The sequence below is a fragment of the Grampus griseus genome (genome assembly GCF_964374135.1).
Source record: "Grampus griseus genome assembly, chromosome: 8".
In the NCBI taxonomy this organism is placed as follows: Eukaryota; Metazoa; Chordata; class Mammalia; order Artiodactyla; family Delphinidae; genus Grampus; species Grampus griseus.
This window is the reverse complement of record NC_139002.1, coordinates 53,575,847-53,591,804: the sequence shown is the minus strand read 5'-3', so window position 1 is coordinate 53,591,804 and position 15,958 is coordinate 53,575,847.

Below are 15,958 nucleotides of genomic sequence, written 5' to 3'. Positions count from 1 at the left end.
CATCTTAAGAACTGAAGTCTGAGTCTCAGAGAGTGAGGATCCTGACTTCTTTTACCCTGTCACCTACTACTTGTTTAAGTCAGAGTGTTGCTTTCTGAGCAGGGGACCACTGGCCAGTAGTATGATGAAGGCAAGGGAAACCAGTGGGTGAAACTGAAAACTAGCGATAGTTCATTTAAAATGTAGATCACTGAAAGTTGACTATAGTATTTGTGTGTCTGGTGCTAAGTTCAAGCCACTCTTCGTACTGTATCAAATCATATCATCTTCTTATTTATTTCTATTTTCAGTGTTGGAGTGACACTTCCCCTTTTGGATTCATCATCTTCCAGACAGTTGCCAGAGTGATCTTTCTAAAATGAATATATTACTGCTGGTAATAATGATGGCTAGTGCCACAGAATCCTTACTATGTTCCAGGATTAATATGTTAATATTAATGTATACTGTTAATATATTCTTCACATATTCACTCATTTAATCCTCATAACAGCCCTCTGAAGCAGGGGTAGTAACATCATCCCGTTTTCAAAGGAGAAACTGAAACTCAGAGAGGTTTCATAATTTGTACCAAGTTACACTGGCAGTTTGGCACTAGAGTCCATTCTCTTACCCATTCGTAATCCAGTGATCAAGCAACCCTTCAGTTGTTCTCCCTACAACATAAAGAGGACTTGCTTTCTTTAGCATGCATACCAGGCTCTCCATGATCCATGGAGTTCCCTGAAGGGCCCTGAAGTGAGGAACAGAAGTGAGGAACAGAAGTGAAACATCCTTCCTGTTACCTTTTGATACTGCAGGTGTGTGCAATGAACACTGTCAGCATTACTTGTCAGCTTTGGGGAAGGTTTTAACCAGGCTCGGCTTGACAGTTTCCAGCTAAACTTGCAAAGCTTCAGAGCTTCTAAAAGGTAGGCACTATGCAGATATCCCATACTACCATGGAGTACCAGTCAGTGTTCATGGTTTTCATTGTGCTTGAATCTAGTCATAAAACTTTCAACACCCAAAACTTGATTTCAAGGTCATGACTTCAGAGTACAAAGGAACATAGTACTTGATGCAGAAATTATGGAGACATTAGATGTAGAAAAGAAGTGGATATTGTAAGCATCTTGGGTTTCTCTGAAGGAGCTAACAATCGTGACTATAACTTAACTTGAAAAACGGTAAGGTACATGCACAGAGCATAAAAAGTCACATTTGTAGTTTTGAACTTTCAGAAAAGCAGCTCATAATCTAGAAAGAGAAACTGATGAGTAAATGGTCAATTAAAGGAATACACACAGCAGAGCATTAGTAACCAACTCAAATTTAGTTTTTGAGATATATCCATGTAGGTCTAGTTCATTCTTTTTAATATTCCATTATATAAATGTACCATAATTTATCCATTCTTATTCTGATAGCCATTTGGGCTGTTTTCAGTGTTTCTATATTACAAACAGAGACGGATTTACCATGAAGCTCATGAAATTTAGAGCCCCTTATTCACATGCACATCTCCCCTCTGCCTTCCCTCCCACCTCTTTCCCCCCTGCAGTGCTGGGAATTGCTAGGAATTGTAGGGTGAGAGAGGAAGCAATCAGAAAGCATTTATAAAGGAACTCAGAATAAAGGGAAATGGATTTCCAAGACTGAAGAAATTTCTTCTCATTCTAAATAAATACTTTAGTATTTGTAATTTTGTATTATTTTTCTTAAAGAGAACCTCCCAAAATACATAGGCTTTGAGTCCCACAGAACTGGATCTGCCTTGATTACAAAAATGCTGCAATAAATATACTGGATACACATGAAAGAGTTTCTCGGGATCATAAGCCTGGGGTATATGCATCTTCAGCTTTACTAGATATTACCGAATTGCTCTTCAAATTGGTTCCAATTTATATACCCCACAACAGGCTTCTAAGAGTTCCCAGAGTTCCATGCCTTTAATGACATCTGATAGAGTCAGACTTTCTAATTATTTTTTTTGCGGTACACAGGCCTCTCACCGCCGTGGCCTCTCCCGTCGCGGAGCACAGGCTCCAGACGCGCAGGCCCAGCGGCCATGGTTCACGGGCCCAGCTGCTCCGCGGCATGTGGGATCTTCCCGGACGGGGCACGAACCCGCTTCCCCTGCATCGGCAGGCGGACTCTCAACCACTGCGCCACCAGGGAAGCCCAGACTTTCAAATTTTTACCAATGCTGGGTAAGAAAGAATATCTCGTTGTTTGAGAGATACTATGTTTTTTTTTTTGTGGTACGCGGGCCTCTCACTGCCGTGGCCTCTCCCGTTGCGGAGCACAGGCTCCAGACGCGCAGGCTCAGCGGCCATGGCTCACGGGCCCAGCCGCTCCACGGCACGTGGGATCTTCCCGGACCGGGACGTGAACCCGTGTCCCCTGCATCGGCAGGCGGACTCTCAACCACTGCGCCACCAGGGAAGCCCGAAGATACTATGTTTTGATCCTCTTTTTTTTCCCCTCAAAATTCCATTTCAACTATAATCCCACCCCACCCCCCATCATTTTCAATAGCATAGTGAAAAAGAACACTAGCATGGCAACCAGAAGTCCTGGCTGAGATCTCATCACAGCTGTGGATCTTTGGGAAGTCAAACTTCCTTCACAGGGCTGTTGACAGTATTAATAACTGAAGCATCTTGTGAATTTTGTGATAGAGGAATGAGTATTGTATCCGAGTGAACACCCTCCATCATTTATGAGTTTCAGAGTTAGGGAGTCCCTTGAATTTCATGAACCAACTCTATCTAAATCCCAAAGTAGAAGGCTCAAGATGCATTCCATCTATTTTGTGTACATTTCTTTTAGGTACAGACCTTCGGTGTGCATAAGAACCATCAGCAGAGCTTGCTAAAATGCACATTCCTGGGTCTCCTACCTAATGATTTTAACTCGGTTTGAGAAAGTGCTTGTTCTGTAGTTGGATTTTATCCTTTCCTGCTTTCTTCCCTTTGCTTTCAGGAGGCACTTACTTTGAGGCTTGAACTTCGTTTCTTATATTATACTATATTACCACAACAAAACAACCTATAATCCAAGCTGCTTTTCAGGTTTAGAGTGAGGAGGCATCAGTGGGTGGGGGTGGAGCATGACGTCAGGAGTGTAGAAGGAGCCTCTTCCTCAGCTGGCTCTCTTGGGGCTCCAGGCCCTTCCCAGGCAGACTCCACATCACCCAGCCATGTCTCACCCCTTCTGGGCTAGGAGATGTTGACAGTCTCCCCCTCTTTAAGAGACAAGGGCTAGAACCAAACTGGAGATAAGCCCAAGCTCCTTTAAACCAATGTTTTCTGTGGTCATGGTGCAGTAGGCTTGCACATTTAGATAGTAAAACCATAATTATGATACACAAAATCAATTTAGTAGGTTTTGACTAGCAGAATAGAAAGGAATAAAAAAAATCGGTATCTTGGATAATAAGTGCTATTTTGTGAAACTACTAGGATGCAAGATGTAAATAAATTTCCTACTGTGGATGGGCAAGAAAGAGTTCAAAAACCACTGCCCTGGGCCCTGCTATGTGGGCCCAGTGAATTGAAATTAGGCCCCTGCCTGAGTCTCTTGTCAGCCCTCAAAGAAGGATCTGGTTAGTTCCAGATGTTTGCTGAAACTTTTACATACTGCAGCTTTTAAAGTTTCCTCTGAAAAATGTAAACAATTTTTATTACTATTATTATGAAAAACAATGTACAAACATGAAAAATAATTTTAGGCAGTGACAAATGGCATATAAAAAAAAAAATCTCTCCAACCACCCTATTTCCATATACCATCCTCAGTGGTAGCTACTATTTATCTTTACATTTTCTAGATATAGAAGTATGTGTGTGTGTATACATATATGTATGTATACATATGTACATATGCAATTAAATATACTTAATTTTAAATTAAATATAATTAAAATGGTACTCTATTATACGGCTGAACTATATAGTTAAACTGTTTTCCCTATTCAATTTTCTCTCATGCAATCTGCAGTGAGTATGTTGTACATACACTATGCATGCAGAACCTGTATATCTGCAGGATAAACTCCTAGAAATAAGACTAAAATTTTCTTTTAAAAATACCTTTTACCTTTAATGTCATTATATGTGTCCAGTCACTCTCCTCATCCGTTTTGAGATATTGATCTTGCCCACCATGGTTTTACCAATCATGGAAATTTTTATGTATTTAGCCACGACCTTATGGAAATTTTAGAAAATAAATTTCTATAATGCCTTGTGACCAAATTGCAGACTGAAGAAAACATACTTACTCCCAGGGTGCCTAAAGTTTTTATCACTCTTTAAAAATTTAAATTTAGCAGAGATTGGACACAGCCTGCCACTAGATGGTTTGCTACAAATTCTGATTTTGTACAGTTACTTCTGGAGTTTGATATTTGTTAATTGGCTAGCACATTGGTAAATGTTTGCATTTCCTAAAATGGGGTTGAAAGTAAATTGTAACATCCTCTGCAAACTAGACATTATCATTTAGTTTTGCCTGTTTTTGAACTTTATGTAAATAGAATCATACAGTATGTGTTATTTTGTATATGGTTTCTCATGGTCAATATTATTTTTGTGAGAATCAACTATGTCACTGCCTATAGTGTGTTCATTTTCATTGCCCTATGGTATTACACTTTATGACAATAACCCAATTTATTTATCCATTCTACTGATTGTTTTTTTTCATTTAGCCTGAGGTTTTATTTGGATTTCCTGAATCATCCATTTCCACATTATAAGGTAAATGCCAGAGTGTATCTTTTATTTTTTGCATTTTTTTTTCATTTTATTTATTTTTTTATATAAATGTATTTTATTTTTGGCTGCATTGGGTCTTTGTTGCTGCTCACAGGCTTTCTCTAGTTGCAGCGAGTGGGGTCTAATCTTTGTTGCGGTGCGGGGGCTGCTCATTGGGGTGGCTTCTCTTGTTGCGGAACACGGGCTCTAGGCGCACGGGCTTCAGTAGTTGCGGCACGAAGGCTCAGTAGCTGTGGCTCATGGGCTCTAGAGCGCAGGCTCAGTAGTTGTGGTGCATGGGCTTAGTTGCTCTGCAGCATGTGGGATCTTCCCAGACCAGAGCTCGAATCCATGTCCCCTGCATTGGCAGGCGGAATCTTAACCACTGTGCCACCAGGGGAAGCCCCTATTTTGTTTATTTTTAATTGAAGTATAGTTGATTTACAGTATTATATTAGTTTCAGGTGTATAGTATGGTGATTCAGTATTTTTACAGATTATATTCCATTAAATGTTATTACAAGAAAATGGCTATAATTCCCTGTGCTGTACAATGTATCCTTATTGCTTATCTATTTTATACATAGTAGTTTGTGTGTCTTAATCCCATGCTCCTAATTTGCCCATCCCCACTTTCTTCACCCCTCTGTTAACTACTAGTTTGTTTTCTATATCTGTGAGTCTGTTTCTGTTTTACATATACATTTATTTGTAGTATTTTTTAGATTCCACAAAAAAGTGATATCATACTGTATTTGTTTTTCTCTGTCTGACTTATTTCACTAAGTACAATATTCTCTAGGTCTGTTCATGTTGCTGCAGATGGCAGGATTTCATTCTTTTATTATGGCTGAGTAATATTCCATTGTATTGAATATAGATATCACATCTTCTTTATCCATTCATCTGTTGATGGCTATTTGGGTTGCTACCATATCTTGGATAGTAAATAGTGCTGTATGAACATGGGGGTGTATGTATCTTTTCAAATTAGTGTTTTCATTTTTTCCAGATATATACCCAGGAGTAGAACTGCTGGATCATATGGTAGTTCTATTTTTAGTTTTTTGAGGAACCTCTGTACTGTTCTCCACAGTGGCTGTACCAATTTACATTCCCACCAATAGTGTACACGGGTTCCCTTTTTTCCGCATCTTCGCCAACATTTGTTGTTTGTAGACTTTTTGATAATAGCCATTCTGACAGGTGTGAGCTGATATCTCATTGTTTTGATTTGCATTTCCTCTAATAATTAGCGATGCTGAGTATCTTTTCATGTGCCTGTTAGCCATCTGTATGTTTTCTTTGGAAAAACATCTACTCAGGTCTTCTGTCCATTTTTTTTTTTTTTTTTGATATTGAGTAGTATGAGCTGTTTGTATATTTTGAAATATTAACCCCTTGTTGGTCATATCATTTGCAAATACTTTCTCCCACTCCATATGCTGTCTTTTCATTTTGTCAATGAGTTCCTTTGCTGTGCAAAAGCTTTTAATTATATCTCATTTATTTATTTTTGCTTTTATTTCTTTTGCCTAAGGAGACAGAGCCAAAAAAAATACTGCTATGATTTATGTCAAATAGTGTTCTGCCTATGTTCTAAGAGTTTTTATAGTTTCAGGTCTTACATTTAGGTCTTTAATCTGTTTTGAGTTTATTTTTGTATATTGTATGAGGTAATGTTCTACTCGCATTGTTTTACATGTAGTTGTCCAGTTTTCCCAGCACCACTTGTTGAAGAGACTGTCTTTTCTCTATTGTATATTCTTGCCTCTTCTGTTGTAGATTAATTGACCACAGGTGTGTGGGTTTATTTCTGGGCTCTATTCTGTTCCACTGTGTGTCTGTTTTTGTGCTAGTACTATGGTGTTTTGATTACTGTAGCTTTGTAGTATACTCTGAAGTCTGGGAGGGTGGATACCTCCAGCTTTGTTATATTTTCTCAAAACTGCTTTGGCAATTTGGGATCTTTTGTGGTTCCATATGAATTTGATGGATTTTTGAGTTGTTTCCAGTTTGGGGTAACACTGCTGACAATACTGGAACAGTGTTCCAGTATAAGTAACACCACTATGAATATTAATGTACATAACTTACTGTACATATGTATGTAGTTAATCTGGGAATAAAATCTAGGAATAAAATTGCTGTATCATAGGCTATACAAACTTCAGCTTTAATAAGTAGGGCCACATTTTTTCTAAAGTATTATTAGGCATATATGAGAGTTCCTGTTGCTTCACATTCTTGTTAACAATTAGTCTCATCAGTCTTTTAAATTTAGCTATATTGGTGGAGGTATAGTTGTATCTCATTGCAGTTTTAATTCACATTTCCCTGATTATTCTTTTTGAGCATCTTTTCAATGTCAATTTTTATTGGGTTTTCTTCTCTGGTGAACTAAGTTTTTTGTCAGTTCGTCTACTGAGAAGTCCTTTTTTCCTAATTGATTTTCTTATTAACCTATACAAGTTCTTATGCGTAGATTTTAGATGTGAGTGCTTCTCAGTTACATGCATTGCAAATATCTTAACCCACTCTCTGGGTTGCCTTTATAATGCTGTATTGTTGAAAAATGGCTGAATGGCAGCAAGACTTGACATTATTTGATCTTTTGCTTTGGAAATAGTGTACAGTTCTTGAAGAAAATGATTAAGGCCCTCAAAATTACCCTTTTGATTTCTTTTAGCAATGTAAGACCAGTATCTTTTATCATTTCTCCTTTCATTTTCTTTAAAAATAGATTTTTTTCTATTTAAATGTTTATTTTATTTTTGATTGCATGGTTAATGGCCTTCTCTAAAATTTCTGTCTGGTCTTCAGGGAACAATTTTAAAGCTTGGAATTTCACTGTACATTGTTTGAAGCTGATTCTGGCTCTTTGCAAATCATTTTGATATTTAACCTCTAAAATTTCACACCAGAAAACAAGATAACTCAGAAAAGAAAAATCACATATGGCAGACAGTAAAATCCGAGCGGATCCTCATGTATTCATAGTTTCTTTTGGATCACACAGAACTTCAAAGATTGAGATTAGCTTTTCAAAATTTGTCTTCAATTGACACACAGCTTCATACTGTGCACTCCATCTTGTCTAGGGAAGTCTTTTTACTATTATACATACCTACATTTTGCAGCATTTTCCACTGATGAGGTAAGACTGAAAAGAATGGACAATTTTTTCCCCAAAGTTCCCAAAAATGTTACATATAAAGAAGAAATGTTCACAAATGCTCAAATGTTTTTTTCAGGGAGGAATACTATATCACAAACACAGCTTTAGTTTATAACTGCAAATAAAAAGCAGATTGGCTTTTGGCCTGTTTTATTATTGTTTTAAATTGTCTACAGTTGTGTTACTGGTATGCCACTGCTGTTGAGCATGATCTTTTCTGTAGACTTTTGGCAAATACTTTTTCATTTAAGGAAGTTTCCTCCTACTCCTGAGGGATTACCTCCCCCCCACCCCCACCCCCTGCCATGTAAGGTCAGATATAGACAAATAATGTTATTAATAATGAGAGAGAGATTCGGGGGAAAAAGCCTCTGCTTAAAAATATGCAAAGTCGGGCTTCCCTGGTGGCGCAGTGGTTGAGAGTCCGCCTGCCGATGCAGGGGACACGGGTTCATGCCCCAGTCTGGGAAGATCCCACATGCCGCGCAGGGAGCGGCTGGGCCCGTGGGCCATGGCCGCTGAGGCTGCGCGTCCGGAGCCTGTGCTCCGCAGCAGGAGAGGCCACAACAGTGAGAGGCCCATGTACCGCAAAAAAAAAAAAAAAAAGCAAAGTCAAAACAACATAATTTGCCCTTATGACAAAGAATATGAAAGAGAGGTTTTCCTAGAATCTACACAACCGTCAATGCTTACTATTGGTCTAAAACTAAAACAATTAGGTAAGCACTTAAACACACAAAAAGAGATCATTATTTCTGGTTTTTCAAGCAGGAAAAAAATTATTGATGACTCTGTAAACTGTTTTGAACTTTCTATAGAAGCAGCTTGTGAGAGGTATATTAGAACAAAGATGGCAAGCTGATTCTACCACAAGAATGGTAGTGCCTAAAAATTCAGGGACCTGAAGATTTCCTTTAATAGATTTCTTCCTTTAGCAGGGCTTCCTTGAGTTCCATCAATCCCTGTGAACAGCGGTAAGGAAGAATGTCTGACAATGTGACCTGCCCTGAAAACTGATTTATCTTCTTCTTTTTGGGATTTACTTTCAGAATCTTATACATTGACAGATGTAAAAATGTAAGATTTTAAGTTTCATTTGACATTCCTTACTAGTATATGATATATATCATAAAGGAGTATGAGATATATGTGTATATATAAATGTACCTACACATATATGTATATATACACGCATACATATCAATCATAAATTATACTAAAAAGTTGTTAATTCAACCCCTGTTTTTGTAATATTTTAATATTTGTCCATTTGGATGGAGCCCAGCAAAATTATATATATAGTTTGGTGTAAGTTTCCTAGTGACTGGTTGTAGTAGCCAGCCTCTAAGATGACCCTAATGACCCTTGCCTCCTGGTATTCGTATCCCTTGTAGAGTGCTCTCCTCATCAGTCACACAGTAGTCATCCATTTAACAAAAAGAGCACAGTGCATGTGTTGGTGTGTGATTTCTGAGAATAAGCCACAAAAGACCTTGCCCTTCCATCTTCTTCTCTTGGATCCGTTGCTCTGGGGGATGCCAGGTACCATGTCATAAAGGTACTGAACTAGCTCTATGAAGATGCCCACATGGTGAGGAACTAAGGCATCCTGCCAGTGCTGACTAGCACCACTGTAGCACTGAGGGTCCTCTAGAGCAAAAGCTCCAATAGGAAGCTACATGGGTTATTTGGTTAGTTGGTGATTGATTGATCAGTATTAGTTCTCATAATTTTGAAGGCTGAGAAGTCCCACCATCAGCTCTCTGCAAAATGGATAACCAGGAAGGCTCATGGTATAGTTCAAAGCTAAAAGCCAGACAGCCTATGGTGTAGATTCCAGTCCAAGTCTGAAGGTCTGAGAACCAGGAGTGCAGAGGGCAGAAGATCGATGTTCCAGATCAGTCAGGCAGAGACAGAATTCAACCTTCCTCTCCTTTTTTGTTCTATTCAAGCTCCCAGTGGATTGAATGATGCCCACCCACACTGGGGAGGGCCGTCTGCTTTTCTCAGTGTACCAATTTACATGCTAATCTCAGGCCAATATCACTGACGAACACAGATGCAAAAATCCTCAACAAAATACTAGCAAACAGAATCCAAAGCACATTAAAAGGATCATACACCGTGATCAAGTGGGGTTTATTCCAGGAATGCAAGGATTCTTCAATATACGCAAAACAATTAATGTGATAAACCATATTAACAAATTGAAGGAGAAAAACCATATGATCATCTCAATAGATGCAGAGAAAGCTTTTGACAAAATTCAACACCTGTTTATGATAAAAACCCTGCAGAAAGTAGGCATAGAGGGAACTTTCCTCAACATAATAAAGGCCATATATGACAAACCCACAGCTAACATCGTCCTCAATGGTGAAAAACTGAAAGCATTTCCACTAAGATCAGGAGCAAGACAAGGTTGCCCACTCTCACCACTCTTATTCAACCTAGTTTTGGAAGTTTTAGCCACAGCAATCAGAGAGGAAAAGGAAATAAAAGGAATCCAAATCGGAAAAGAAGAAGTAAAGCTGTCACTGTTTGCAGATGACATGATACTATACATAGAGAATCCTAAAGATGCTACCAGAAAACTACTAGAGCTAATCAATGAATGTGGTAAAGTAGCAGGATACAAAATTAATGCACAGAAATCTCTTGTATTCCTATACACTAATGAGGAAAAATCTGAAAGTGAAATCAAGAAAACACTCCCATTTACCATTGCAACAAAAAGAACAAAATACCTAGGAATAAACCTACCTAAGGAGACAAAAGACCTGTATACAGAAAATTATAAAACACTGATGAAAGAAATTAAAGATGATACAAATAGATGGAGAGATATACCATGTTCTTGGATTGGAAGAATCAACATTGTGAAAATGACTCTACTACCCAAAGCAATCTACAGATTCAATGCAATCCCTATCAAACTACCACTGGCATTTTTCACAGAACTAGAACAAAAAATTTCACAATTTGTATGGAAACACAAAAGACCCTGAATAGCCAAAGCAATCTTGAGAACGAAAAACGGAGCTGGAGGAATCAGGCGCCCTGACTTCAGACTATACTACAAAGCTACGGTAATCAAGACAGTATGGTACTGGCACAAAAACAGAAAGATAGATCAATGGAACAGGATAGAAAGCCCAGAGATAAACCCATGCACATATGGTCACCTTATCTTTGATAAAGGAGGCAGGAATGTAGAGTGGAGAAAGGACAGCCTCTTCAATAAGTGGTGCTGGGAAAACTGGACAGGTGCATGTAAAAGTATGAGATTAGATCACTCCCTAACACCATACACAAAAATAAGCTCAAAATGGATTAAAGACCTAAATGTAAGGCGAGAAACTATCAAACTCTTAGAGGAAAACATAGGCAGAACACTCTTTGACATAAATCACAGCAAGATCCTTTCTGACCCACCTCCCAGAGAAATGGAAATAAAAACAAAAATAAACAAATGGGACCTAATGAAACTTCAAAGCTTTTGCACAGCAAAGGAAACCATAAACAAGACGAAAAGACAACCCTCAGAATGGGAGAAAATATTTGCAAATGAAGCAACTGACAAATGATTAATCTCCAAAATTTATAAGCAGCTCATGCAGCTCAATAACAAAAAAACAAACAACCCAATCCAAAAATGGGCAGAAGACCTAAATAGACATTTCTCCAAAGAAGATATGCAGACTGCCAACAAACACATGAAAGAATGCTCAACTTCATTAATCATTAGAGAAATGCAAATCAAAACTACAATGAGATATCATCTCACACCAGTCAGAATGGCCATCATCAAAAAAATCTAGAAACAATAAATGCTGGAGAGGGTGTGGAGAAAAGGGAACCCTCTTGCACTGTTGATGGAAATGTAAATTGATACAGCCACTGTGGAGAAGAGTATGGAGGTTCCTTAGAAAACTACAAATAGAACCACCATATGACCCAGCAATCCCACTACTGGGCATATACCCTGAGAAAACCATAATTCAAAAAGAGTCATGTACCAAAATGTTCATTGTAGCTCTATTTACAATAGCCCGGAGATGGAAATAACCTAAGTGTCCATCATCGGATGAACGGATAAAGAAGATGTGGCACATGTATACAATGGAATATTACTCAGCCATAAAAAGAAACGAAATTGAGCTATTTGTAATGAGGTGGATGGACCTAGAGTCTGTCATACAGAGTGAAGTAAGTCAGAAAGAGAAAGACAAATACCGTACGCTAACACATATATATATGGAATTTAAGAAAAAAAAATGTCATGAAGAACCTAGGGGTAAGACAGGAGTAAAGACACAGATCTACTAGAGAATGGACTTGAGGATATGGGGAGGGGGAAGGGTAAGCTGTGACAAAGCGAGAGAGAGGCATGGACATATATACACTACCAAACGTAAGGTAGATAGCTAGTGGGAAGCAGCGCATAGCACAGGGAGATCAGCTCGGTGCTTTGTGACCGCCTGGAGGGGTGGGATAGGGAGGGTGGGAGGGAGGGAGATGCAAGAGGGAAGAGATATGGGAACATATGTATATGTATAACTGATTCACTTTGCTATAAAGCAGAAACTAACACACCATTGTAAAGCAATTATACTCCAATAAAGATGTAAAAAAAAATTAAAAATAAATAAAAATAAATGCTAATCTCTTTTGGAAACGCCCTTGTAGAAATAATGAAACACTGTCACAGAAATACTAAACTACTACTCAGAGATAACATTTAACCAGCTTTCTGGGCATCCCTTGGCCCAGTCAAGTCATTAAAATTAACCATTACAACCACCTTGCCAGCCATGTGAGTCATCTTGGAATTAGCTCTTCTAGTTTAGTTGAGCCTTCAGATTGCTGCAGACCCAAATGACATCTTGACTGCAACCTCGTGAGAAACCCTGAACCAGAATTACCAAGCTAAGCCATTCCTAAACATCTCACCCACAGAAACCGACAGAATAATATTTACTGTTTTAATGCCTACATTTTAGATAACTAATACACTGGTCAAATGTATCTCTCTTTCGCTTGATATAGAACATTGGTCCTCACTCCTTTTTTCCCTCTGAACCTCCAGGATAAAACACACTCTCATTAGTAACACTGGCTCACATTGGCAGTGATTCATTGGTAGAAGGGGTGGTGGGCAGAAAGGTAAATCAGAATTTCTTGAGTTTTCTCCTAGAAATGTAAATCAGAATTCCTTAAGATTCAGATACACTTCCTTGGGAGATATAACCATTTTCCTCCCCATCCTCTGAGAATCAGTGGTAGAACATTAACATATAGCTGAAATACATAAGGCCTTTTCCTTAAAATCCACTTTTGCTATAGATCTTTTCTGATGGTGTCAGTACATCCAGTGCAGGCTTGCCTTTAAAATTGGACTTACTTGAGGGGGAAAAAAAAAAAAAAAAGGCTTCCATCCCTTTCAAGAGAAGAAAAAAAAAAACAGACCTGTTACACAGTTATATTGGAAGAGAAGGTATCAAGAGAAATGCTATGTTTGTACAAACATACTGCTGCTTGCTCATTGCATCTTCCTATCCAACAGCTTAAGGTCTACATTTTAGGGAAATACAGAAAAAAAAAACACTTTTATTTACTTTGTGAGGACTCTCTGAGTATTTGAATTATTATGCCCTCAAGTATACATATGTATTTTTCCCATTTTTTTCTTCCAGTTTTATTGAGATGTAATTGACATACAGCACTGTGTAAGTTTAAGGCGTACAGCATAATATTTCAACTTACATAACATCATAAAATGATTACCACAATAGGCTTAGTGTACATCCATATAGATACAACATTAAAGAAATAGACAACTGTATTTCCTTGTGATAAGAACTCTTAGAATTTACGCTCATAACATCTTTCATATATAGCGTACAGCAGTGTTATCTTTATCATGTTGTACATTATCTCCCTAGTACTTCTTTATCTTGTAACTGTAAGTTTGTATCTTTTGATTACGTTAATCTGAATCCCCTTCCCTGACCCCTTGGCTCTGGTAGCCACAAATCTGATCTCCTTTTCTATGAGTTTGGATGGTTGGTTTTGAAGTATAATTGACCTATAGCACTGTGACAATTCCTGCTGTACAATATAGTCATTCAGTATTTCTATACATTTCAAAATGATCACCATGATAAGTCTAGTTGTCATCTGTCACCATACAAAGATACTAAATAATTATTAACTGTATTCTCCACACTGCACATTTCATACCTGTGACTCATTTACTTTGTAACAATGTTTGTACCTCTTAATTTCCCTCACCTATTCCTCTGTTCCTCTCATGCCCTCTCTGGCAACCACCTGTTTGTTCTCTATATATAGGACTCTATTTCTGTTTAGTTATGTTTATTCATTTGTTTGGTTTTTTAGATTTCACATATAAGTGAAATCACATGGTATTTGTCCATCTCTGTCTGACTTATTTCACTTAGCATAATACCCCTCATGTCCAAACATATTGTCGCAAATGGCAAGATTTCATTCTTTTTTATGGCTGAGTAGTATTCCATTGTATATTTATACCATTTTCTTTATCCATTCATTTGTCGAAGGACACTTAGGTTGCTTCCTAAATAATGCTGCAATGAACATAGGGGTGCATATATCTTTTTGAATTAGTGTTTTTGTTTTCTTTGCAAAAATACCCAGAAGTGGAATTGCTGAATTGAATGGTAGTTTTATTTTTCGAAAGTGTTTTTTCTTCTGCAAATTTTTGTTACAGTTTGAGAAGGATAGGTGTTAATTCTTCTCTAAATGTTTGCCAGAATTCACCTGTGAAGCCATCTGGTCCCGGACTTTTGTTTGTTGGGAGTTTTTATTACTGATTCAATTTAATTACTGGTAATTCGTTTATTCATATTTTCTCTTTCTTCCTGATTCAGTCTTGGGAGATTGTACATTTCTAGAAATTTGTCCATTTCTTCTAGGCTGTCCATTTAACTGGCATATAATTGTTCACAGCAATCTCTTATGATCCTTTGTATTTCTGTGGTTTCAGTTGTAACTTCTCTTTCATTTCTGATTTTATTTGGGCCCTCTTTTTTTCTTGGAGTCTGGCTAAAGGTTTACCAATTTGTCCATTTCTTCAAAGAACCAGTTCTTAGTTTCACTGGTCTTTTCTATTGCTTTTTTAGCCTCTATTTATTTCTGCTCTGACCTTTATGATTTATTTCCTTTTACTAACTTTGGGTTTTGTTCTTTTTTTTCTAGTTCCTTTAGATGTAAGGTTGTTTGAGATTTTTCTTGATTCCTGAGGTAGGTTTGTATCACTATAAACTTCCCTCTTAGACCTGTTTTTACTGCATCACATAGATTTTGAATCACTGTGTTTTCATTTTCATTTGTCTCTGGGTATTTTTTGATTTCCTCTTTGATTTCTTCATTGACCCATTGGTTGTTTACATATGGGCTTTATTATCCATTATCAAATTTGCATTATCTCTCTCATTTGTGACTGGGAACTGGGTTTCCCAGAATCCTCTTCTATGTGTGGTTCCAGATTAGAATTCCAATGAGAGGAACTCATGACATTTGCGGGGGTAGGAGGTGGGTCAAATGGGTGAAGGTGGTCATAAGGTACACTTTCAGTTATAAGATAAGATCTGGAGATGAAATGTACCCCATGGCGACTATAATTAAAAATGCTGTATTGTGTATTTGAAAGTTGCTAAGAAAGTAGATCTTAAAAGTTCTCTTCATCAGAAACAAAATTTGCAACTATGTGTGGTGATGGATGCTAACTAAACTTATTGTGGTTAAGTAGTCATTTTGTAATATATACATATATGAAATTATTATGTTGTATACCTAAAAATAATAGTTATATGTCAATTGTACGTCAGTAAAAAAAGATGATAAGAAAACAAAGCCAATTTAATCCATAATGTAGCTAAAATGTAATACACTGGCAATAGAAAATATTCTTAAAAAACAAACCAAAACACAAAAGAAATCCAAGTTAAAATTTGCTCTTTAGGAAACCAGCAGAACCTCAGAGGACTGC